A 26,313-nucleotide genomic window follows, 5' to 3' on the forward strand; every position below is an offset into this window, starting at 1 on the left:
CAAATTCCTTTTTGGTTTCTAACTACGTAGTCATTTCATTTTCACTCCGGTCTGTTTCTGGCATCTCCAAGTCTGAATGCTTGAAACCACAGTGATCAAAACGGTTCTGAATTGTCTTGCTGCTTATTTCTCACCAACCATCAGTGACAAAATTCACTGTTTTCTGAATACAAGCACACATAACTGACACTTTCTAAAAACTATTTGCTCTAAACTGTGTTGTGTCTAACAGCCACACAAGTGCACATGCCTGACGTTAGTTAGAAACTGTTCAGCTACAGTTAAGCAGCAAGGTGTACCAAATAAACAAAGGGAATTCCAGTTATTTTCTCAATTAGTTTTTGTTCCTTAGGAATTTTCCGAACAATTGTCTGCTCTGAGTAACTGATGGCCCAATTAACTGGAATTAGGAATTCTGATGACCCAGTTAACCCATATTAGGAATTTGCTGTGGTGTGTTAGTCAGGTCATGATATTCAACAGAAAGAACAAGAACATTCAACAATTATAAAAAATATATATTTAAAAATTAAAGTTGGAGATTAAAGTATGGAAATGCAATAAAATGTGCGTAAGTACATAAATACCAGCATTTAATTAGCATTTATAAGAAGTGGTTTAAAGTGCAGAACAGTAACAGGGGTAATAGATGAAGAGGGGTGGGAGGAGCTAACTAGAATGGTTGATTAGATTAACTGCCTGGGGAAAGAAACTCTTGGGATGGCCTGAAGTTTTTTTAAGTAGCCCTATAGCACTTTACAGAAGGGAGCTTTTGGAAAAGGCAGTTTGCAGGGCAGTGATCAACATCTGGAATACGATGAGCAGCATTTACATTAGAGGAGAAACTCAGCAAGTAAGGCAGCAACTGTGGAAGAAAATGAACTGTCAATGTTTCAGAATGAGGTGCTTCATCGGGACTGGAAAGGTGGCAGCAAAAGTCAGAATAAGAAGGTGGAGAGAGAGGTCAGAGCACAAGCTGGCAGGAGACAGGCGAGACCAGTTGAGGGGGAATGTGTGCAGGTGAGGGAGCAGGTATGAACTAAGAAGCTGGGAGGGGATAGGCAGAAGAGGTACAGGGCTGAAGAAGAAGGGATATAATAGGAGAGGACGGTGGGCCGTGGAAGAAGGGGGAGGAGGAGGAGGTGATGGGCAGGAGAGGAGAAGAGAAGGGGTAAGAGGGGAGCCAGAACAGGAAATGGAAAAAGAGGGAAGGAGGGAGGGTTAGAAATTACTGGGAATTTGAGATATCAATCTTCATGCCATCGGGTTGGAGGCTACCTAAACAGAATATGAGGTGCTGTTCCTTCAACCTGAGTTTGGCTTCATCGTGGCAGTGGAGAAGGACTTATCAGAATGGGAAAGGGAAATTGAATTGGAATGGCTGGTCACCAGAGATCCTGCCTTTTTGCTATAGACAAAATGCAGTGCTCAACAAAGTGGTCTCCCAATCTGCGTCTGGTCTCCCTGAGATAGAGGAGGCTGCATTGACAGCACCAGATACAAAAGACAACCCCAACAGACTTGCAGGTAAAGTGTTGCCTTACCTGGAAGGACTGTTTGGGGCCCTGAATGGTGGTGGGGCAAGAGGTGCAGGGACAGGTGTAGAACTTGTTCCACTTGCAGGAATAAGTTTCAGGAGGAGATTAGTGGGGAGGGATGAATGGACTAGAGAGTCACATATAGAGCGATCCCTCCAGAAAGCAGAGGTGGGAGAAAGATGTGCTTAATGGTAGGATCCCGATGGAGATGGCCAAAATTATGGAGATTGATGTGCTGGATCTGGAGGCTCATGGAGTGGTAAATAAGGTCAAGGGGATTCCTATCCCTGCTATGACAGTGGGAGGATAGTGGATGGTAGATGTGTGGGAAATCTGGAATATAATGTTTGGCAGGATGATGGAAACAGAGTCAATTGTGTCTTTCAGATGGTTATTAGGGCACTCTTCTCTGGAGGGAATAGTGGAAGGCTAGGCTTTCTTCTTATTCCATTGAAGCCATTGACAAACAGGAGAGCCTGGTGCAAAAGCAAGGCACGTGCTAGGTACAACAACACATTGCACACTCTGTCTTGCAAGAGCTTGAAGATGAAATTAGCATTTGTGCTGACGTCACCATTGCAAGAACAGGTTGTACAGGGAACATGAAATACAGCAATCATGACTGTCACATCACTTGGAGCAGTAGCTTGAATAGCCATTCATCAATCAGAAAAATACTAATTCACAGGATGGCGCATAAAGCAGTGATAGTTCATTTACAAGTTGGGAAGAGGGAATAACCCAGATAGCTCCATTCCAAGGCTGCCTGAATGAACATCTGCTTCCCGTGCTGTCAGTTTCTGTGCCTCAGATTCCCGATGATTGCGTTTGCTCCTGCAGACAAACTTTGGCAGGATCCTTATGGACATCAGAATATGGAGGTTTCTGGCCAGGAAGATCTCATGAATCTACTCTAAGCAACCATCAATGACCAAAGATGCCACAAGTAGGAGTGCTTGGAGGAGAAAAGAAGGAGTAAAGGTTTGCTTCTGCACAAATATTTAAACATACAGTAAATACACGAGGAAATCTGCAGATGCTGGAAATTCAAACTACACACACAAAATGCTGGTGGAACACAGCAGGCCAGGCAGCATCTATAAGGAGAAGTCCCGACGAAGGGTCTCAGCCCGAAATGCTGACAGTGCTTCTCCTTATAGATGCTGCCTGGCCTGCTGTGTTCCACCAGCATTTTGTGTATACAATACATACATTGTTTTATTGCTAAATACTTAATTTTCCCCACCACTTCCTGCTTTTGGTTGTTGCCTGGTGTGGCCTTTCAGCAGTGAGGAAATGGCACTGAACAATAGGCTGGGAGATGGATACTCGGCCATTGCATGACTGGTGCCATTCATAGACTGGGGGCAAGGAGTGTGGCTGATGTGGAAAACAGACCTTTCTTCTCAATATATTGAATGATAGACCATGGGAACTTCCCAAATGCTGGGAATTTCCTGTCAGTAATGTATTTGCTGTACCACATCATACTGCCATCTTCTCAGAATTATTGGAATATATTCTGTATTTTCCACCTTGCCTCGTGTGTAGATGCATACTTTGTTAGTATCCAGCGCTGGGCTGAGGGCAGAGCACCGTGCTCAGTTTGGGTCGTCTTCCAGGTGCTGGAATCCACCTCAGGATACTGTTGGCCTCCCCAGTGCTTCTGATAGGACAGCTCTACTCTGGCTGCTGCTTCCCCTGAAGCTGGTGAAGGGTCTCGATCTTCATCGGAGGCTCAGAGCAAAGCCGTGATTTGGATCACAGAAGGGGCCATTGGCTTCAGGACTTCTATGTGTCCAGGCCAAAGAGGCAGGTGGGAAGAATCACCAACCCTCTAAATGGAATCTGTTCTTAGCATTTCATCACTTAGTGTATCACTAGCTGAACAGTCGACTGAAACCACCAGCCCCAGTTGCTAGCCCCACGATCTGCACTTGCTCATTTGTGATGTATGAATCACCAGGTGATAAACAACCATCTGCCTTCCCAGTGGGAGAACGGAGCTGGTGCACAACAGGAGGGAAGGGCTCGGCTGATCGTTGAATAGTCGGCACAGCATTGTATGCAAAGGACCCCTGCTGTGGATAGGTCATGTCATTCAGATGCCTAATTCACACCTCTCCAACCAGACCCTTTACTCCCAGTTGAAGGAAGGTCAATGAGCCCCTGGTGGGCAAAGGGAAGAGCTTCAAAAACAACAGCAAAATGAGCAAGAAGAAATTCAACGTTACATCTAAAAACTGAGAAGACATTGCAGTCAATAGGTACACTGGAGGAAATCTGTCAAGAGGGAGCTGTGCTACATGAGATGAACCTCTGCTGTGTATCACAGAACAAATGGCAGCTGCAAAGGAGAGACTGAAGAACCAAAAGCCCCAACCATTAACCATAGCCACCATTTACTCTCACAGACTGCACTGGAATATGTAGATCCCAGGTTAACTTCAACAGATACCCAAGCGACCACCTTAGGACAACATCCTACTTGACTGGAGGGCTTATATTATCCCTACTCCTGTGCTGTGCTGTTAAATACTCTGTACTTCTCCCTCAGTAGGAAAGGTTATTTCCACGTAGGACCTTACAGCTCTCAGCATCGTATGCAGGTGGGGATTATCACAATCAGCCATAGCCTTTAGATACCTGGACTTCATTCCACTAATTTTTTTTTGATGTAATTCTGAATTCCAAAAAAAAAACAATCAGAACTTCATACTTGGAATGTCGCTTCAAATACTTAAGTTGAAATTGGTTATGGGGAAGACCAGAAAAGATTTTTTAATGTAATACCTGGTTAAAATATCACTGAATAGACATTTACATAGAACATAGAAACATATAAAACCTACAGCACAATACAGGCCCGATGACCCACAATACTGTGCCGAACATGTACTTACTTTAGAAATTTCCTAGGGTTTCCCATAGCCCTCTATTTTTCTAAGCTCCATGTACCTATCCAGGAGTCTCTTAAAAGACCCTGTTGCATCTGCCTCCACCACCGTCTCCACGTACTCACCACTCTCTCCGTAAAAAAAAAACTTACCCTTGATATCTCCTCTGTACCTACTTCCAAGCAACTTAAAACTGTGCCCTCTCATGTTAGCTCCAGCCCTGGGAAAAAGCCTGTGATTATCCACACGATTGTTGGCTCTCATCATCTTATACACCTCTATCAGGTCACCTCTCATCCTCCATCGCTCCAAGGAGAAAAGGCCAAGTTCACTCATAAGGTATGCTGTCCAATCCAGGCAACGTCCTCGTAAATCTCCTCTGCACCTTTTCTATAGTTTCCTCATCCTTCCTGTAGTGATGTGACCAGAACTGAGCTCAGTACTCCAAGTGGGGTCTGGCCAGGGTCCTATACAGCTGCAACATTACCTCTCAGCTCTTGAACTCAATCCCACGGTTGATGAATGCAAATGCACCGTATGCCTTCTTAACCACAGAGTCAACCTGCGCAGCAGCTTTGAGTGTCCTATGGACTTGGACTCCGACATCCCTCTGATCCTCCACACTGCCAAGAGTCTTACCATTAATACTATATTCCGCCATCATATTTGACCTACCAAGATGAATCACCTCACACTATCTGGGTTGAACTATGTTATCAATCACCAGCATTGCTGCTCTGTCAGAGCACACCACACAGATAAAATCTGGTCTACTGAGTGCACAAGAGATTCTGCAGATGATGGAAATCTTAAACAACAGACACAAAATGCTGGAGGAACTCAACAGGTCAGGCAGCATCGATGGAGGGGAATGAACTATCAATGTTTCAGGGGAAACCCTTCATCATAGTGAGTAGCTGTGGAATGTTTGACTTAGATCTATGAACTTAGTGACCTAGGGAACACCACTTCCTTTCCACAGGAACTGTTATTTACTAATTCACTTTTAGCTTCTCTTGGTTGTCTTGTTTATGTTTGGAGAGGCAAATGGTTGTGCCCTGACCTGCCTGCCAGTATTTTGTCAGGTGAATGGATTTGACATTAATTTATTACAGTGGCAATAGTTTCAATCAGTAGGTAAGCTTCTTCTTCACAAATTATGTATTAATTGTTAAATATGCAATCAAACATCAGAAAGATTCATCCTTTCAATTCTGTATGTGGTTCTGCATGCCGTTATTGACACACAGCTGTACCACAAAGCGTGCAATAGCAGACTTTCACAAACAAGCTCCCAAAGATAAAGACAAACAATTTTTTAAAGCAGTATTGTACCATTCATTGGGAACATTGCATTTGGTACATAGCAAGCAAAGGGCAAATTCAGGATCACCATAAAACTATGAAGGTAGAAATAATATCAATAAGAATATACTTTGGCTGCATTATTCATCACAGTTAGATTTAGTGATATTATGGTACGGAACAACGATTCGTCATGATAAAACTTTCAGTTAAAGAAAGCTGTTTTTACTGTGAATATTTTCAAAAAAAGACTTCCACTTTTTTTCAAGTATTGCATCCTCCATCAGCTCTTGAATTTGTCCTTCACATCTATTCCCCATTTCACTTTCCTCCACCCCACCTTCATCCTTGTTGCCAGTCCAGCCATATTTTCACACTTGATCTAATTCCAAACTTTCAACCTTAAGCATAAACCCCAGTTTCAAATCCTTATACCTTCTTAATAATGCTGAACTCTTCATTTACTGGCTCTATTTGGCCAGGAGTCCTTACATGGAACTATAGACTCTTCCTTTCAGCTCCAGGATTCCTTCCTTCCAGTCTCTTCTCTTCCTGTGATCTATAACAATGACAGTCTCAGGTTTTTCCACTGCACTTCTTAACCACAACGTACTCAGCATGTCACTCAATATGAATGCCGTTAGACCTATTGACGAGAACAATGTTAGCAAACTGACCTTCAACACCTTCCTCATGGCTCTCACTAATCACGAAAGACAGAGAGAGCGAGATCTCAGAAAACAGCATTTTCTGTTTTAACCTAGCATTTCCAACATTCACAGATTTTGCACAGATTTTACTGAACTACAAAGGAGGAAACAATGTAAGGCCAAAGCATGCAGAATGAAACAATAACTGATTTCACTCCTAAATCTGGAACTCCTTGGATATCTTGGACCATACAGGATAAGCAAAGGTTGAAAAAGGAAATTTACATCAGATACTGAGAAGCGGATATGAACGTTAATGATTGTCTAACACTGATGTCAGACTGACTGGTCTAAAATTACTCAATATGTCCTGCTCTCATTTGTAAACAAGAGAAGAACACCAACAGTTCTCCAGTCTATAACCAGAGGTAAAAAACTGTAAGTCACAGACCGATTTTTCCAAGATTTCAATTAATCACCAGGGAGCTTATTCAATTTAGCTCATTTCAAGACAACATCCTTTAACTGTTTTTATTATGTTTAATATTTCACAATCTTTCTCCAACTACAGTACCCTTATTGTCCCTTTGTGTGAAGGCTGAAAGTATGCATTCCCTGAGAAGCGAACCCGTATCTTCTTCTGTATAAAAGTTATTGCTTTGATCTCTAAAAGGGCCTATTCTGTCCTTGGTCATTATTTACAAAACACCTTTGAGCTTTTCTTGATTTTATTTAATGTGACTTGCAATGCATTCTTCTTCTTCCTAAATTATTTTTAACACCACTTTTCAAGGCCTCCGAGGCTTTCTGACATGCTGCGTTCTCAGCACTTGACTTTGAGTTCATGTGGTTTTTTTTGCCTTTTAACTGCTGCAGATATTTCCCTATACCCAGGGGGGGTTCAGATTTGACAGTTCAAACCATCCGTTTTGAATCTAACCTGTTGAATAATTGTGTCATCCTGACATGTGTTTACCATTGTCATCAGCCCAACTTTGCTAAATTATTTCTTTGGAGTAAGATGAATTGTCCCAGTTGACAACTTTAAAGCTGAGACTTCCATATCAAGTCTAAATGAATTATTTTTCCTCCACCTAAATAATACTCCTACCATCTGCCCACTGTCTAGAACTGAAAATCTAGGTGGGGGGGGAGAAAACTGCAAATGCTGGATTTCTAAGAAAACAGAAAATTCTAGAAGTACTCAGCTGGTCGAGAGGCATCTGTGAGAAGACTGAAGAGTTAATGTTATAGGTCAGTGACCCAAAAGAAGCTTGTTTACCTGCAGGAAGGTGGAAGAGGGAAGGATGTCTCTGACGGGGTAAAACCGGGATGACCATGGAAGATAAAGCCATAAACAAGGTTATCTGTCCAATGAATGAATGGAAGAAGTTAGAGAGTGGGGATATAGACAAGTCTAAAGACATACCTTTCAATGGCTTAATTGGTCGTTGGTTCCTTAAGATTGTCATGGCCAGGGGTGGTAGTGGGTATAAGCTCCCACTACCTATTAAGTGTTCCCAATGGCATGCATCTCAAATAGCCTCTGAAAATCTCATTCAGCTCCAGGCCTTCACATGTGGCTTAGCTACTAAGCCTGCAGAACCATTCTACTGACCGTTCTAATTCCAGAAGGGACAAAGGCAGATGGGGCTCATCAGCCGTGGTTGGCAGCTCATCTAGGAGAAGGAAAACCCTGATCTCAAACCTCTGCTGCCTTGTGGCTAAACCCACTCATGGGGAAGGCTTTGAGAGTAAACCAGATGGAATGAGAGGTGCTGTTCCTCAAGCTGGTATTAGGCCTAGTTGTAACAGCACAGGAAGCCAGAAACCAATAGGCCTGACTGGGAGTGGGATGGTTCTCTGGGAGCGAAGCACACATCAGTCATGTTTTCTTACTCTGCATTTCACAACTCCCCAACTCTCTTATCTACCTTGTTTTGAGTATGTTTTCTCTAACTGCTCCCATTCAATCATTGACCAGAAAATCTTTATTAAAGCCTATCCCTATGGCCATCGCAGTTCTACTCTATCAGAGATATTCCCCCATCCCATCAACACCCCCAGTTCTGACAAAGGGTCTCCAATCCAAAATGTTAACTCTCCTTTTCTCCTCCCAGATGCAACCCAGCTTGCCGGGTGTTCCCAGCATGTTCCTGTTTTTTTCTCTGTCTGGCACTGTTTCCCCCCCCCCCCCCCCCCGCCATTAGGTTTGTGACGTTTCGGTGAACAATTTTTTTTTCATTTGCCGTCAGTGTGTTTATATATTTCTCTCAGTAACATTGGGAATTACCATGCATTTGCTGAATGTAATTGCTCTCTGTTCATTTCAACCCATGGAGCCTACTTTGTTGAGTTTTCTGGCATGTAAATCCCACTCATAGCTGAAATTACTTCGTTGCCCAATATTGCAACACTTCCCCTACATTTTATTCCCTTTTGTCTTCTTTGAAAGCAGTTAATCTGGGAATAATCAACCCTGCTGCTCTTGATTAAGCTATGTGCCCACAGCAGACATGATATTCATTCTTCCCCGTGCATACTTATGGCCTCAGTTTATCAGCCTCATTTCCTGGCCTTTAGCACAACACACCGGCAAACTTTGCTGTGTTTTTTTCAGGCTTGGTTCCTTAGTCTTCCAAGTTTGTTTACCTGGCTTTGTTACCTTCCAACCTAACTTGATCTTTCTGCTTCCTGAAAATGTTCTGGGGGCCCTTCTCCCCCTGCCAGGGCAGAGTTACAGCTCAGCTCGAGTACCAGCAAACCTGTGAAATGTGGCCCTATCACTAATGTGGGTCACATTCCCAAAGAACCATCCCAATAACCCAAGACTTCCCTCCTTCATCAACTCTTCGGTCATATGTTGAAATGCATGATTTTATTTCTTGCTGGTAGGTTTGTTAGCATGGTTCGGGAGGGTTTAAACTAATTTGAAAGGGGGATGGGTCCTGGAGTGATAGAGCATAGAGAAGTGCATGGAGTAAAGCCAGATCTAATATATAGAGAGGCTTTGAGGAAAGAGCAGTAGAATAAAGGGTATAAAGGTAGTAAGGTAGAAGGGCTAAAGTGTGAGTGCTTCAATGCAAGAAGCATCAGGAACAAAGGTGATGAACTGAGAGCTTGGATACATACATGGAATTATGATGTAGTGGCCATTACAGAGACTTGGCTGGCTCCAGGGCAGGAATGGATTCTCAATATTCCTGGATTTCAGTGCTTTAAAAGGGATAGAGAGGGGGGAAGAGGGGGGAAAAGGGAGGAGGGGTGGTATTACTGGTCAGGGATACTATTACAGCTGCAGAAAGGGTGGGTAACGTAGCAGGATCCTCTTTTGAGTCAGTATGGGTGGAAGTCAGGAACAGGAAGGGAGCAGTTACTCTACTGGGGGTATTCTATAGGCCCCGTGGTAGCAGCAGAGATACCAAGGAGCAGATTGGGAGGCAGATTTTGGAAAGGTGCAAAAATAACAGGGTTGTTATCATGGGTGACTTTAACTTCCCTAATATTGATTGGCACTTGATTAGTTCCAATGATTTAGATGGGACAGAGTTTGTTAAGTGTGTCCAGGATGGATTCCTGTCACAGTATGTTGACAGGCCGATTAGGGGGAATGCCACACTAGATCTAGTATTAGGTAACGAACCGGGTCAGGTCACTGATCTATCAGTGAGTGAGCACCTGGGGGCCAGTGATTACTGCTCCCTGACCTTTAGCATTATCATGGAAAAAGATAGAATCAGAGAGGACAGGAAAATTTTTAATTGGGCAAGGGCATATTATGAGGCTATAAGGCTAGAACTTGAGGGTGTGAACTGGGGTGATGTTTTTGCAGGGAAATGTACTATGGACATGTGGTCGATGTTTAAGGATCTCTTGTAGGATGTTAGGGATAAATTTGTCCGGTGGGGAAGATAAAGAATGGTAGGGTGAAGGAACCATGGGTGACAAGTGAAGTGGAGAATCTAGTCAGGTGGAAGAAGGCAGCATACATGAGGTTTAGAAAACAAGGATCAGATGGATCTATTGAGGAATATAGGATAGCAAGAAAGGAGCTGAGTAGAGCAAGAAGGGGGCATGAGAAGGCCTTGGCGAGTAGGGTAAAGGAAAACCACAAGGCATTCTTCAATTATGTGAAGAACAAAAGGATGACAGGACTGAAGGTAGGACCGATTAGAGATAAAAGTGGGAAGATGTGCCTGGAGGCTGTGGAAGTGAGCAAGGTCCTCAATGAATACTGCTCTTCGGTATTCACCACTGAGAGGGAACTTGATGACGGTGAGGACAATATGAGTGAGGTTGATGTTCTGGAGCATGTTGATATTAAGGGAGAAGAGGTGTTGGAGTTGTGAAAATACATTAGGATGGATAAGTCCCCAGGGCCTGATGGAATATTCCCCAGGCTGCTCCACGAGGCAAGGGAAGAGATTGTTGAACCTCTGGCTAGGATCTTTATGTCCTCGTTGTCCACAGGAATGGTACCGGAGGATTAGAGGTAGGCGAATGTTGTCCCCTTGTTCGAAAAAAGGTTGTAGGGATAGTCCAGGTAATTATAGACCAGTGAGCCTCACATATGTGGTGGGAAAGCTGTTGGAAAAGATTCTTAGAGATAGGATCAATGGGCATTTAGAGAATCATGGTCTGATCAGGGACAGTCAGCAAGGCTTTGTGAAGGGCAGATCATGCCTAACAAGCCTGATAGAGTTCTTTGAGGAGGTGACCAGGCATATAGATGAGGGTAGTGCAGTGGATGTGATCTGCATGGATTTTAGTAAGGCATTTGACAAGGTTCCACACAGTAGGCTTATTCAGAAAGTCAGAAGGCATGGGATCCAGGGAAGTTTGGCCAGGTGGATTCAGAATTGGCTTGCCTGCAGAAGGCAGCAGGTCATGGTGGACGGAGTACATTCAGATTGGAGAGTTGTGACTAGTGGTGTCCCACAAGGATTGGTTCTGGGACCTCTACTTTTAGTGATTTTTATTAACAAACCGGAATGTGGGGGTAGAAGGGTGGGTTGGCAAGTTTGCAGATGACACAAAGGTTGGTGGTGTTGTAGATAGCGTAGAGGATTTTCGAAGATTGCAGAGAGACATCGATAGGATGCAGAAGTGGGCTGATAAGTGGCAGATGGAGTTCAACCCAGAGAAGTGTGAGGTGGTACACTTTGGAAGGACAAACTCCAAGGCAGAGTACAAAGTAAATGGCAGGATACTTGGTAGTGTGGAGGATCAGAGGGATCTGGGGGTACATGTCCACAGATCCCAGAATGTTGCCTCACAGGTAGATAGGGTAGTTAAAAAAGCTTATGGGGTGTTAGCTTTCATAAGTCAAGGGATAGAGTTTAAGAAACATGATGTAATAATGCAGCTCTATAAAACTCTAGTTAGGCCACACTTGGAGCACTGTGTCCAGTTCTGGTTGCCTCACTATAGGAAGGATGTGGAAGCATTGGAAAGGGTACAGAGGAGATTTACCAGGATGCTGCCTGGTTTAGAAAGTATGGATTATGGTCAGCGATTAAGGGAGCTAGGGCTTTACTCTTTGGAGAGAAGGAGGATGAGAGGAGACATGATAGAGGTGTACAAGATATTAAGAGGAATAGACAGAATGGACAGCCAGCGCCTCTTCCCCAGAGCACCACTGCTCAATGCAAGAGGACATGGTTTTAAGGTAAGATGTGGGAAGTTCAAGGGGGATATTAGAGGAAGGTTTTTCACTCAGAGAGTGGTTGGTGCGTGGAATGCACTGCCTGAGTCAGTGGTGGAGGCAGATACACTAGTGAAATTTAAGAGACTACTAGACAGGTATATGGGAGGAAGTTAAGGTGGGGGGTTATATGGAAGGCAGGGTTTAAGGGTCGGCACAACATTGTGGGCCAAAGGGCCTGTACTGTGCTGTATTGTTCTATGTTCTATTTCTCTACTTATCGGTGCTGTGCACCAGGGCCAGTTCAGAGTTTTCTTCATTAGATGCCTTGTATTTTAATCTCTTTTCCAGTTCACTGTTATCAGTACAAATCCTGACCACAAGAGCTGGCTGATTTTCCTAGCTTGTCCCAACTCAGTGGCATGGTTGACCAAAAACAGGAAAGCACCATAGAATCACAATTTTGCCAGCCCTATTACAACTACATACATTCACCTAATCTTCCTCCCATCCTCCCAAACGGCTCCTCTCCCCACCCCCAGCTGAACAGCGAAAGCATTTACTGTTCTAGCGTCGGGTCCAACTGTGTTTCCAAGAGGAACTCACCCTCACCAATATTCCATGCTGGATACCAACTTAAGGGTAAGATCCAGAACACTGCTCCACTTGCTGCCTGCCGTTTCATTCCTCTCCTTGCACGCACATTTAAGTTGTGTGGTGCTCATTTCCTGCAGCACAGACATTATTCAAAATTCAAAACCTGCAGCTTGAGGGCTTCAGCTTCTGCAAACATTGTGGGCCAGGAACACGACAGTAGTTCAAGATTCATGTTTGTTGGAACTGAAGAACCTTGCTATGCCTCAGTTTACTAACTTAAAGGTACTGGCCCTCTGGAGTCAATGTTCCCCTTGCAGAATTGAACACAGAATTCAAGTAATTGAGGTGAGAAGGAATTGAAGTAATTTATTTCTAGTTAGAAAGTCGTGCAGGCAAAAATCCCTGATACACTTAAAAATTATACACATATGATGCTCCAGGACCAAACTAGAAACAAAGCGACACTCACATAATGCTGGAGAAATTCAGAAGGTCAGACAGCATCTATGGAAAAAGGTAAACAGTCAATGTTTTGGGCTGAGACCCTTCTTCAGGACTGCTTTAGGTCGGGGTTAGTTCTTTAGACAGCAGCATGCACATGATGGAATGAACAGTCTCCATTATTTTCAATGCATATAGCTCAATGGACCTAAAAAACATTGTTATAGGTTTATTTTGCTAAAAGTACATGACTTGGTTGAAACAATGTCCCTTTTCATTTAAGATTGTTATCTAAATCTGTTCTCTATTATCATCTCATTTTAACAGCTGTTCTTTTAACATAAAAACAACCAACAAAGGGCCTTTGTAAAACTGGAAGATTTTCAGAAGAATGTGCTTTCTATTAGTGCTCACTCAGTCTTACTGGTAGATCCTTATTACTGCATCAGCAAACACACTTCCACCCTCTATCACCATTAGTGGATAAAAAACATCATGTCTACAATATTTTGTTGAAAAGGATTCAATGAGAAGTATTTCAACATCTAAATAACAAATGATTGGAATTATTACAAGTATAATTTAATTGGACTGATCAATCATTTTCTATACAATATACATCTAAGTGAACATATGAAATATTATCTGATGCTCATGTGTTTTTTATATTTCTAAATAGCCCCCCCAACTCCCACCACCAAGAGCAGTCCCTATACATTAATAATTATTGTGCTTCATATTATATCCCAACTAGTGAAGGTGTCTCAATAAACCATCTGTATTTCTGCATTATTTCATTAAAATTTCTTTTATGATACAAAGTACAAAAAATAAATGGACATTTTTTCTCTCACCACAATGCATAAGGGGCACTACGCATTGTCATCGTTACAGTGTGCCGTAGAAGATTTGCAGATAAATAGTTGGCCTATTCAGAAGGCAAGTCTGAATGCCAGCCATATTTTCTCGCCTTCTTACATGTGCTTTTCAGAACTTAACTGGAAACAATACGCTGAAATAAAGCGGCAGATGAAGAAATAGGCCGGATCTACAGCTGCAAAGCGTTAAATACACCACACAAGCTATGATCAAGCGGAACCAGGGTTGCTGTTCCTTATACCTGATAGCATCAAGCTTTGTCAGCAGACTTGTATCACTTGAGCCACCTCAGACAAGAATTTCCATTTTCACATGATTTAGTTGGTTTGGTCATAATTACATGGTAGCACTCACACCACAAAACAGCTGCGTAGTTGTAAACCCTTCCTGAAAGAGTAGGGCAAAAGATCTGGGTGAAAACTCCAAAACATTAGAATGGAGTAGAAAGAGGGACAGAGGTGAATTCTTGTAGATCAGATGGGAGACAATGGTCCTGTACTGTATATCCCCCCAACAGGATGTAAAAGATGTCATGACCCTACTTAGCATAAACCCATTTTCCCCAGAGTCCAGACAGTTATCTCTTAACCAATATCATTTGCAAAGAGCATCTGGTCATTATCACATCACTGCCTGTGGGATTCTACTGTGCAGAAATTACCGCTGCATTGCACAAGAGGCTACATTCAGAAGTTCAGCATTGATGGTGAACACCATGATCCCCTCAGTACTAATTGACAAGCTACAGAACCTGGGCCTCAGCAAATGGATCCAGTCTTCCTCATCAGGAGACCACAGTCCGTGCGGATCAGAAATAACATCTCCTCCTCACTGACAATCAGCTGGCCCACATCAAGGATGCACGCTTAAACCACTGCTCTACTCTCACTACACCCATGACTGTGCAGCTCAGCACAGTTCAAGCACTATTAATAAATTTGTTGATAAAATCTCAGATGGTATTGAGGAGGCTTACAGAAGCGAAATAGAATTAGTGTCATGACAACATCTTTACACCCGGTGTCAGTAGGATCAAGGAGTTGATTGTGGACCAGGAAGGGGGAGTCCAGGAAAGAAGCACCAGTCTTCATGGAGGGATCAGCATGAATGGATGAGCAGTGTCAACGCTCTGAAGATCTACCCCAGGCCCAACATATCAACGTAATTACAAAGAAGCAGCAACATTTAATTAGGAGTTTGAGGAGTCTTGATATGTCACCAAAGACTCTTCCAGATTCCTACATTTGTACTGTGGAGAGCATTCTAATTGGTTGCATCACTGCCCAGACTGGAGGCACCACTGCACAAGATTGAAAAAGGCTGCAGGAAATTGCAAACTCAGTCGGCTCCATAACAGGCACTGCACCCCCGCCCCCAACCCCCCCCCCCCCACCCCAGCATCAAGCACATATTCAAAAGGCAATGCTTCAAAAAGGCAGCATTCATCATTAAGGATCCCATTATCCAGGACATGCTCTCTTCTCATTGCTACCATCAAGATGGTGGTACAGGACTGTGAAGACACACAACCAATGTTTTAGGAACAGTATCTTCCCCTCCGCCATCAGATTACTGAATGGAGAATGAATCCTTGAACAATAATGCTACTTCACTACTTTTTGACAATTTCATGACATATGAACATAGAATAGTACAGCACAGTGCAGGCCCTTCGACAGACAATGTTGTGCCGACCCTTAAACCCTGCCTCCCATATATCCCCCCCACCTTAAATTCCTCCATATACCTGTCTAGTAGTCTCTTAAATTTCACTAGTGTGAAATAATATGCCAAAGATATTAAACCTGATTCTGATTGACTATAAATAAAGTGCATTATAATTTATGCAAACATTAACAATAATGAATTTCAAGGTGCTTCTACCTCCAAGAAGGCCCCTCTACCTTAGTAATAAAATACAACACATGACCAGGAGTGAGGAATAGTAAGGTGGAATTCCGGGCCACATTTGGGCTCCCTAGATGTGTGCGTAAGTTCTCAGTTCAAATAATGCAGAAATCAGTCTCAAAAAAAAATTGCAGCATTTCCTGAACTTTTTGTTTTTATTTCAAAATATCACGGGAGTAATGGCAATCAAAACCCATAGTTTGATTTTTCCCCACTGAAATTAGTTACTTTATACAAAAAATGAGGTATATAAAATAAATTACATCCTGCAAAGCAAATTATTGCAAGTGAAATTTACAATTTGACCAGAGTTAAGCATACAACTCTGATCACCACAGTGCAGGAGTGATGTAACAATACACATAGAGGAAGATAGCAGATTCCTGCCAAGGCTAGAGATTGATAATCAGGAGGAACAGAAAACTAAGGCATTTGTTCCTTCACGTTTGCTGTACCGTTCAATAAGATCATGCTTAATCTTCTAACTCAGCACCAATTCCCCGCACTAACCGTGTATACCTCTAATCCCTTACTATTTAAAAATCTATCAGTCTCTATCTTGAATAGACTCTGCAGCCCTCCTAGGTAAAGAGTTTTCTTCCTGTCTGAGTCCTGAAAGGCAAGGCACTGATCTTGAGTCAGTGACTTCTGCTTCTCAACACCCTAGCCAAGGAAAACATCATCCTTGCATCTACCCTGTGGAGCTCCTGAAGAATTTTGTGCATTTCAATGAGAAGATCACTCATTCTTCCAAATTTCAGAGACTAATGCCTCAGCCTTCTTAACTCTTTCATTCAAGATATATGTCACCTCCAGTAATCAGGCTGGCGAACCTTTGCTGCACTTCCTCAATAGCAACCACATCCTTCCTTGGGCAAGTTAGACAACATCTGGTCATAATAAGAGTTTTAAATAATTGGAGAAAGTTGTCTCTAATCTTCAAAATTACCAAGCATTCCCACCCTGCTTTCTATCTATTAATACGTAATCCATGGTAGTATATTAGTCACAATAATGTAGACTCCAATGTTAATAATCTTTTTGTGTAGAATCTTAATAAAGACCTTTAGAAAGACCACATATATTAACTCATTACTCGTACTTGTTTCGCTTGTTTTAACTATAATATCAAAAATTTAGACTTCTCTAACATAATTTCTCTTTCATAAATCCACAATGATTAGGTGTAATCCTATGATTCTCTAAGAGCCAAGTCACTGCTTCTTTGATAATTGATTTCAGCATATTCCTGTCACACTAATTGGCCAATAGTTCTAATGAAAATTCCTTGGCATGAAAAAACATCTCTGTTCCCTTTCCACAGTTTCTTCCTGATCAGCTGAGTTTTACCAGCATTTGTTTAAAATGTCCTGACGAAGGGTCTTTGGCCCGAAACGTCATCAGTGCTTCTCGTTATAGATGCTGCGTTCCACCAGCATTTTGTGTGTGTTGCTTTACCAGCATTTTCTGTTCTTATTTCAGATTTTTTAAATGTTCATACTCTATGGTTCCCAGTTTTCACTTTCCTTCCCAACATTACATACTACATGTTGGGTATTTAATATTTCAGTTATACTGTATTTGAGTAATCATGTATATATATTGATTGATTAAGCATTCTTGTTTGTTTAAGTAATCCATTACAGGTTATATGTACAAATACGTGAATTACATACTTCACCACACTATAATGTGATACGTACACACCTTGCTTAAAGTAAACATGAAGTTAGACCCACATTCCCAGACTCCTGTGACTTTCTTTGAATTAGTTTAATGTTTTTAAGTTACAAAGCATAACATTGGTGGCAAGTTATTTTTTAAACAAACCTGAGATGAATACGACCTGTTGAAAGCACAGCGAGATGTTCAAACAAAAAAAAACAGGGTGAGTTAAAAACGCAGCTCAGCAGAAATGTGCAGAAACAATTGAGTTTTTTTTAAATAAAAAAGCAGTGCAGCACATGTTCTTCAGAAGTGAAGACATGATCAAGTTTTTTTGAAGTCAGAATTCATGGGTTCATAAAGAGTGAGTGCTGGGTGATAATAATAATTTTAAAAAGAGCAGAAATGGCTGGCTACGTCAAAAAGATTCACAAATTTTATTATACAACAGGTAACTGACTCATGTATACTCAGCTAATTCAACAATATTTTGAAATAGCCAGTGCGAAACGGGTATCAATTTTGCTGAGTCTATTGGGTTTAAAGGTATAGAATTTGCTTCGAAGTTTGACTGCTCTAGCCAAACCTTCCAAAATTAGCTTTACTGATATTGTCAAAGTAATGCATGAACATTTAGAACTGAAGCCATTGTAGATTTCAGAATGCTTTAGGTTTCATAAATGGAATTTTAAACTTCATTTTAAAAGTTAATTTTAGCGTGTATGACTGAATTGAAGAAGTTGTCTCAGCATTGTCAGTTCAGTTACATTCATTATGTTGCACTGAGGGATTGTTTAGTTTGTGGAATCTTACAAGAAAGGATTCAAAAATGGTGGCTAACTAAAGCACAATTTATAAAGAGCAGTTGATATCACTGTTTCAATGGAAACCACAGACAAAGATGCAATTGGGTTGCAGTCAGGAATGAAAGTGAGCGTGAACAAAATCTCAACATCTAAACAGAAACTGGCCTGGCCATACAAATTGTGTTATCATTGTGGCAGGGGCTCACATTCACCAGACCAATACAGATTTAAATGCCAAACTTGTAGAAAATACAACAAAGTAGGTCACATACAAAGAGTATGTCGGGTAGATAAGAATACATACATGGACTGCTCAGGGAAGAGAGAAAGCTAAAATGACCAGTTGCAATTTCAAAAGAGCATTAATCTGCATGCTATTGATGAAAAAGCTGATAATGACAAGAGTGATTCAGGACTGAATAGCCTTAAGATTTACAGTGTGAAAATTAACAATAGACAAGCAATACGGCCTATGCCAGAAGTGGCAGGCAAATTAATTGAAATGGAATTGGACACTGGCCCAGCTGTTCCAGTCATTCCGCAAAATGAGTTTGAAAGGCATTTAAAAGATAATAAACTGAAGCTAGCATATATCCAACTAAGAACTTATATTGGAGAAAAGCTAATTTCTGTGGGAATGACATTCATAACAGTGAAATAACCAACAAGCCAAACTAAGCTTGTATGTGGTAAAAACAGGAAGACCTGTTGTGGGCCTTCATTGACTGAGACAGCTACAGCTTGATTGGAGATCCGTCTGCCTATAATAAAGTGAACTGCATGCCATATCCCTATAATAAAGTGAACTGAAAGCGAATTAAGAAAGGTAGTGGGTGATGCGGCAACTTTCTCCATGCTGAACACCATTACCATTGTCCAACAGCGGACGAACTGTTGATGGTGCTGGTTGGAACACATATTGGACCAAGGAAGAACCATGCAGCTCAAACAAATCATGAAAGTAGCGAAAGCAGTGGTCCGACAACAACAGTTTTTGTAGGTAACATATCTGAGAAAGCTTTTGATAATATTAATCAGGCAGTGACTTGAGAAATGTGGCTTGGTTTTAAGCTGTAAGTTCAAGGAGCTTCAGGAAAGTCAGCTTTTGTGAGTATAAAGATCCAGAATCTACTCTGCGTGCATTAAGGTTATTGCATGAACCTCAAGTGGAAGACAAAAAGCTGCTTGTAAAAGTAAATGTAAAGACAGTTCATCAGATGATATTGTGGCTGAGGAAACTAAGGGGAGAGGTGAGATCATAAAATGATCTCCGAGGAGTGATTGATAAGTTTGTGGCCCAAGGTAAAAGGAGTTAATTTTAGAAAACCTAGCACATTTATTTTTCAACATAGTCCCCTCCTACATTTACACACTTAGTCCAGCAGTCATGGAGCATACGGATCTTGGACCTCAAGAAAGTGTCCACGGCAGGGGTGATTGATACGTTCGTGGCCTAAGGTAGAAGGAGATGAGTTATACAGCTCTCGTTACATGCACATGCAGTTCAATTCTTTGAGCGATTATGCAGAAAGTTTGAAGTTAATAACTCATAGGGGTGATTGATGAGTTTGTGGCCTAAGGCAGAAAGAGGTGAGTTATTGACTTCAAACTTTCTGCATAATCACTCAAAGAATTGACCTGCATGTGCATGTAATGAGAGCTGTATAACTCATCTCTTTCTACCTTAGGCCACAAACTTATCAATCACCCCTGCCATGGACACTTTCTGGAGGTCCAAGATCTGTATGCTCCACGACCGCTGGGCTAAGTGTGTAAATGTAGGTTTTCTAAAATTGACTCCTTCTACCTTAGGCAACGAACTTATGAATCACCCCTCGTAGAAGGATTAATAAGAGAGTACTCCAGTGAATTAAATGCATCTTCCCAAGATCAAGAGGCACAAACTAGAAGAAAAAGAAGTAAAAAAGTGGCTAACCTCTATCAGAACTGCTTCCTGCAGTATCAGTTAACCAGAACCTGAGATTGTTTCAGAGCCACAAGCCTCACCTGCAGAGCAGTGATCCCCTTGTCAGGAAAGACGTTGCCCCTCAACAGTAAGAAGTCCTCCACAGCGATTAAATCTTTAGGCATGAATGGGACTACTAAAATAATTTACTATACTGTGGATGTCTGTATATAGTAGTTGCACAATAATATACTTTGTATATTCTTGAGATGCATTCTCTACTGAGTTGAAGTTTACAGCTAAGCAGGGAGCAGTGTATTTAATATTTCAGTTATAGTTGAGTAATTTTGTATATATGCGGGTTGATTAAACATTCTTTGTTGTTTATATAATGCCTTGTTAATTTGAATAATCCATATGTACAAATACATGATACATGCGTGCCTCACTCAAAGTAAACACAAAGTTAGACCCACATTCCCAGCTCCTGTGACTTCCTTTGAATTAGTTTAATGCTTTGAAGTTACAAAACATAATACTGTGGCGACCCATTTCCTGGCACATCCGAACCAGCTCACAATTAGATAGCCTACGGGGGTTTGCGAGCACAGAGCTTTGGAGCCTCTGCAGGTTGAGTGAGGCTTAAAAGTGAGGCTGAGGATTTCGAATAAAGTTTTTTCCTTCGACTGCAGTTACCGACTCCGTGTCGTAATTTTAGCGCTTCATGTAGCACACTGCTACAATACTACCTTTGGAAAGTGGATGAGAAAATGAGAAGCTTCAACATAGTGTTAACGTAGTTGGTGGAAGAATTAAGGGAGAATTGAGGAAAAGTATTTACAACAAAGGCTGATGGGAAGGTTTTGGAACTCAGTGTCTGAAAAGTGGCTAACGCAGAAAATGTCACCAGTTTTTATTATTAAATGTTTTGGTGTTTTGATGCTGTTACAGATCAGATGCAAAGAAATATGATTAGCTCTTTTTTGCCTAGTATGGACCTGATGAGCCAAACGGTCTTATGTAGCACCGAATATTTGTACGATTCCAGTATACCCCATACACCCAGTATCTGACATGTCTATTGCTTCAATAATAAAAGCCCAGACCAATCCAGTATTTTTAGAAAATCAAGTTAAAAACAAAAGCACATACAATTCAGTTCATACAGATTTGAAAGAAATATTAGCTCAGATCCCGCTATCCATACACTTTTGCAAATATTTGCTCTATCTTAATAAAGCTCTTGAACTGTCATGCGGTAGCTATTCAACTTGGGATACAGCAAAATGTGGATTATAGCAAGGCTTCACCCTCCTCATCTGCTCCGAATTACTTCTGTATTAATGAATATAAAGTATACTCCCATCATTTGCAATTTACAACTCAAGGGCCTTCACTGCAGTTTCTGTTTATGCAGCAGGAAACAAGCATCGCTCGCTATCACTTGTACAGTTATCCTATGATCTAACTGTGAAATGATCAATCAAAAGCTTATCCTTGCTGGTGAATGATGATGCTGAATAAACATTGAACTGAGATCTGCTTAAAGTCAACAGTGGGTTCTTTCAGGAAAACTTGTGTCTGATCAAAATCTTTAACTTATCACTTACTGATTTGCTTCGCAGACTTTAAAATGGCAATGACAAAACAAAGAACAATATATCTCAAGGAGATGAAAGTATTAGACCTTAATTACTATCATTACGGTTTTTATAAAGTTTTTATTCCTCTTTCCAAGAGTCACTTTGTCACTTCATTTCCTGTCAGAGTCACCTTATAAAGCTGTACCCAATATCACATATCTATATAATTATATAAATTAAGCTTCAGTATATACAGTCACACTCAAGTTATTTGTACATTGTGTTTTGTAAGATTGCTTCTATATTTATATTTATTGTGCTTTTATGCTGCATCAGAACTGGGGTAACAATCATTTTGTTCTCCTTTACACTCCCGTACTGAAGAATGACTAACTTGAATTTTGAATTTGATCATTAATAATTGAAAATGAGACAACCAAAGTGTTCCTATACCAAACAAAGGAAAATATCATGACATAGTAATGTTCAGTGCAACATTACCTTGTTATTAAATGTTAATTTAGCTGATGAGCTCAGGTGAAAAGCATTCATAAAACAGACTTTAAAATCTGCCTCCCTTCTTTCACAAAAAATCTCTGCTCATCACACTCTTGGTAAACTAAATTCACCAAAAGCATGGGGTCACGGTTGTTTCTCTCGGGCTCCTAGTCCCATTCTCCCTGAGCACTCATTCTCTGTCCAAAACTACTTCATTCGCTTCCAGCGTGATTAACTCATTTCAAAGTTTCTGTTCCAAACTTCTCTCTTCTCCTGGACACATTGGGATGAACTCTAGTAAACCATGAGCATCTCCCTGCACATAAAACCTCCATTAACTTCCTGAACTGCCCTTCTGGAACACACCACCCAATCAAATGGTAAAATCATTTTCCAAGAGTTGATGGAAAGAGAGTTCAAGTAATGAATGAGGCAGATGAGTCATCCTCAGGAAGGGCTAATAAGTAGAGAAGAGCCCTCGCATTCTCTGATGGTTTCCTGGAGGTACTCTGACTTCAAATGATGGTCAGAAGCGACAGGCTTCTGGTAATAAGAGCAAGAGCCACATTAACACAGAATGCAGAACGAACTCAGCAGGTCAGGCAGCATCTGAGGTGGGGAATTAATAGTCAATGTTTCGGACAGAGACCTTTCATCAGAACTGGACAGGAAGGGGTCAAAAGCCAGAATAAGAAGGCGGTAGGAGGAGATGGAGTACAAGCTGGCAGGTGACAGCTGGCAGGGGGGAGGTGGGTGTGTGGTGGAGTGAGTAGATGGAAGAGGTAATGGGCTGAAGGAGGAGAGAAGAGTGGGCCATGGGAAACAGAGAAGAAGGGGGGAGCACCAGAGGGAGGTGATGGGCAGGTGAGGAGAAGACAAGGGAAGCCAGAATGGGGAATGGAAAGAGAAAGAAGGGGGAGGGGGAAAATTACCAGAAGTTAGATAAATCGACATTAATGCCATCAGATTAGAGACTATCCAGACACAATGAGGGGTCTCTCCTCCAGCCTGAGAGGGGCTTCATCATAGCTGTGGACGCCCCATTAGATTCTTTTAAGACTGTTTGGAGGGAGCTGACAGCAAAAAAAAGTAACATAAAGATAAATACTGTCATCCAATGTACAAAATCGAGTATCCTAGATAGAGAAGAACTCATTTCTACAAAAAAAAAGCAACCTTTCGTAAACGTCTTTCATCAAAACCAGTCTGGAGATTCATAGTGTCACTCTGGTCACTACAGCTGCACCTATAATTAAAGGCACTGGATTTAAAGAACAAACTTCCACATCTCATCATTGCAATTCAAAAAGGAGTCGGCCTTGCTCACACACTCGTCGTGTTGCCTGTCCCTGTCCAGTGCTATCGTCCCACAGTGCAAGGAGCAGCGCTGAAATCTGAGCATGTGACCATGTCTTGGCACGCTGCACAGTGATGTAATTCCATCAGAGAGACATATGCCACACATTGAGTAAGTGTACGGATCTTCACACTTTTATCACAAGTTGGAATTGTCATTTAACTTGTTAGCTTCAGCAGACTCCCAGCTAAAACATGCACATTGCAGACAGTCTGACAAGTACTTCCAGGCAGTGCTACTCCATCAAAGCATATGGTTGGAAAACTTCATATAATACAAGTGAGAACACAGGAGAATTAAAGAATTGAGTGTGGAATGTGCAGGATGTGAAGAGCAAGCATTCCATTGATCATGGGAACACCAGGAAAGCTCAAATAACAAAAAAAATCTGCTAGAGGAGGGAAAAGGAATTATAAAATTTTCAGTTTGAAATTACAGCAGGACTAAAGAATGGAGACGCAAGATCAAAGGTTAGTTTAAAGATTAGCTTTATTTGTCACATGCATATTGAAACATGGTGAAATGCGTCATTTGCATTGACGATCAGCACAGTCTGAATATATACTGAGGCATCATGTTTCCAATGCTAACGGAGCATGCCCAGAACTTACTAACCCTAACTAACCCATATGTTTTTGGAGTGTGGGGGTGGGGACCAATACACAGTGTAAAGCAGAGAACGGGCGTGGTGTGACAGGGCCAGTGGGTGATTGATAGATCAAGGAAGGGTGAAGAATGTCAGGCGGATGGAGCCAGCTGAGGGGGAAGGGAAGGGTGAAGCTAGAGACAGCCAGGAGGGAGATAAGCAGAAACACTAAGGCTACATGTGCAGGAATCTGATAACCCATCAGACTCCTGAGCCAGTGTTGGGAACTCCATTCACACCTCAAACTCTGAACTGATTCCACAGCCTCACTTTCAAGGACTCCATAACTCATGTTCTTAGTATTATTCTGTTTTTCTTTTAACTTGTGCAATTTTTCTCTTTTTGCACATTGGTTGCTTTTCATTCTTTGTTCTTACAGTTTTTCATAAATTCTGGCATATTTCTTTATTTTTCTGTAAAATGCCTACAAAAAATTGCATTTCAAAGTGGTGTCTGGTAATATAAATGGTAACGATAATAAATTTTACTTTGAAGTAAAGAAGGAAATAGAAATTATTAGGGGTGTGGTAGGCAGATAGAACAGGACTGGGGACAGTGGAGGTATGGGGAATCCTGGTGGGTGAAGTACGTGGGTAGTAAATGGATGGAACCAGGAGGGGGAGAGGTTGAAAGTAGGCAGGCTGGGGGGGGTGAGGTTATGGGAAAAAAGACAAAGATGGAGTATTGTAGGTGGATCAAAAGGGAAGGGAGAAGGGGCTGGAACAGAAGGTAAGAGTTGCCTGAAGCTGGAAATTTCAATGTTCATACTATTGGGAGGTAGACCACCCAGGAAGAATGCAAAGTGTTGTTCCTCTTGTTTGTGTCGGGCCTCACCCTGTCAATAAGAGAAGGCAAGCATGGGCAGGTTGGGAGGGGAATGTCAAGGGAAGTTGAAATGACATGCACCCATTCAGAGAATAAATAGCCAACAATTAGTTAGATCAATTGAGCAGGTCACATCATGGGTTTGCCTGTCACCATTCTCCTGAAGTAAACGCTCCATTCCAAGTTCAATCACTGGAAGAGGTGTCCAGCTGGACATGGGAAGCCATTCAACGCTGTGATCAAAGGTCTGCTGAGAAAAACGGAGTGAGATAGATTCACTGCACGAAGGGTGTTGAAAGAGTAACCTTGCACTCAACGCCAGTAAGACAAGGAAGTGATTGTGAGCTTCAGCAAGGGGAAGTTGAGAAAATCAGAATCAAAATCAGGTTTATTATCACCAGCATCTGTCATGAAATTTGTTAACTTAGCAGCAGCAGTTCAATGCAATATATAACATAGAAGAAAAATAAATAAAAATAGACAAGTAAAACTATTACAGTATGTGTATATTGAATAGATTAAAAATCATGCAAAACAGAAATAATATATATTTAAAAAGGGAGGTAGTGTTCATGGGTTCAATGTTCATTTAGGAAATGGACAGCAGAGGGGAAGAAGCTGTTCCTGAATCACTGAGTGTGTGCCTTCAGGCTTATGTATCTCCTATCCGATAGTAACAATGAGAAAACACACACCAGCCGTCACTGAGGGATCAGCAGTGCAAAGGTCCTTGCTGTCAACATCTCTGGGCCCAATTGTAAATTGTAAAGAAGGCACAACAACAGCAGGCGTCTCATGAGACTTGGTATGCAACCAAAGACTCTTACAAATTTCTACAGATGTATCATGGAGAACATTCCAACTGTTTGCATCGCCGTTTGGTATGAGGAGCCACTGGACAGTATTGGAAGTGGCAAACTCAGATAGCCCCATCTTGGGCACTAACCTCCCCAGCTTCAAGGCTACTTAAAAAGGTGATGCCTCGTACATCATTATGGACCACCATCACCCTGAACGTAACCTCTTCTTGCTACCATCAAGGAGGAGGTACAGAAAGTTGAAGACACACACTCAATGTTTTAGGAACAGCTTCTTTCCCATCGCCATCAGATTTCTGCATGGACAATGAACCCATGTACTACCTCACTATTTTTTCTTGTTTTTGCTC

General features: G+C 41.7%; 1 long non-coding RNA gene across 1 annotated transcript in view; it reads left to right on the top strand.

Annotated features, from left to right (window-relative positions):
- Positions 1 to 6,780: 6,780 nt before the first annotated feature.
- Positions 6,781 to 26,313, top strand: part of LOC132385846 (uncharacterized) — a 48,646-nt gene continuing 29,113 nt past the window's right edge. The window contains exon 1 of the long non-coding RNA XR_009509314.1: positions 6,781 to 6,828. This is a non-coding gene — a long non-coding RNA (uncharacterized LOC132385846). The remainder of the gene's footprint in view (positions 6,829 to 26,313) is intronic.

This window comes from Hypanus sabinus, chromosome 2 (genome assembly GCF_030144855.1).
Source record: "Hypanus sabinus isolate sHypSab1 chromosome 2, sHypSab1.hap1, whole genome shotgun sequence".
NCBI lineage: Eukaryota > Metazoa > Chordata > Chondrichthyes > Myliobatiformes > Dasyatidae > Hypanus > Hypanus sabinus.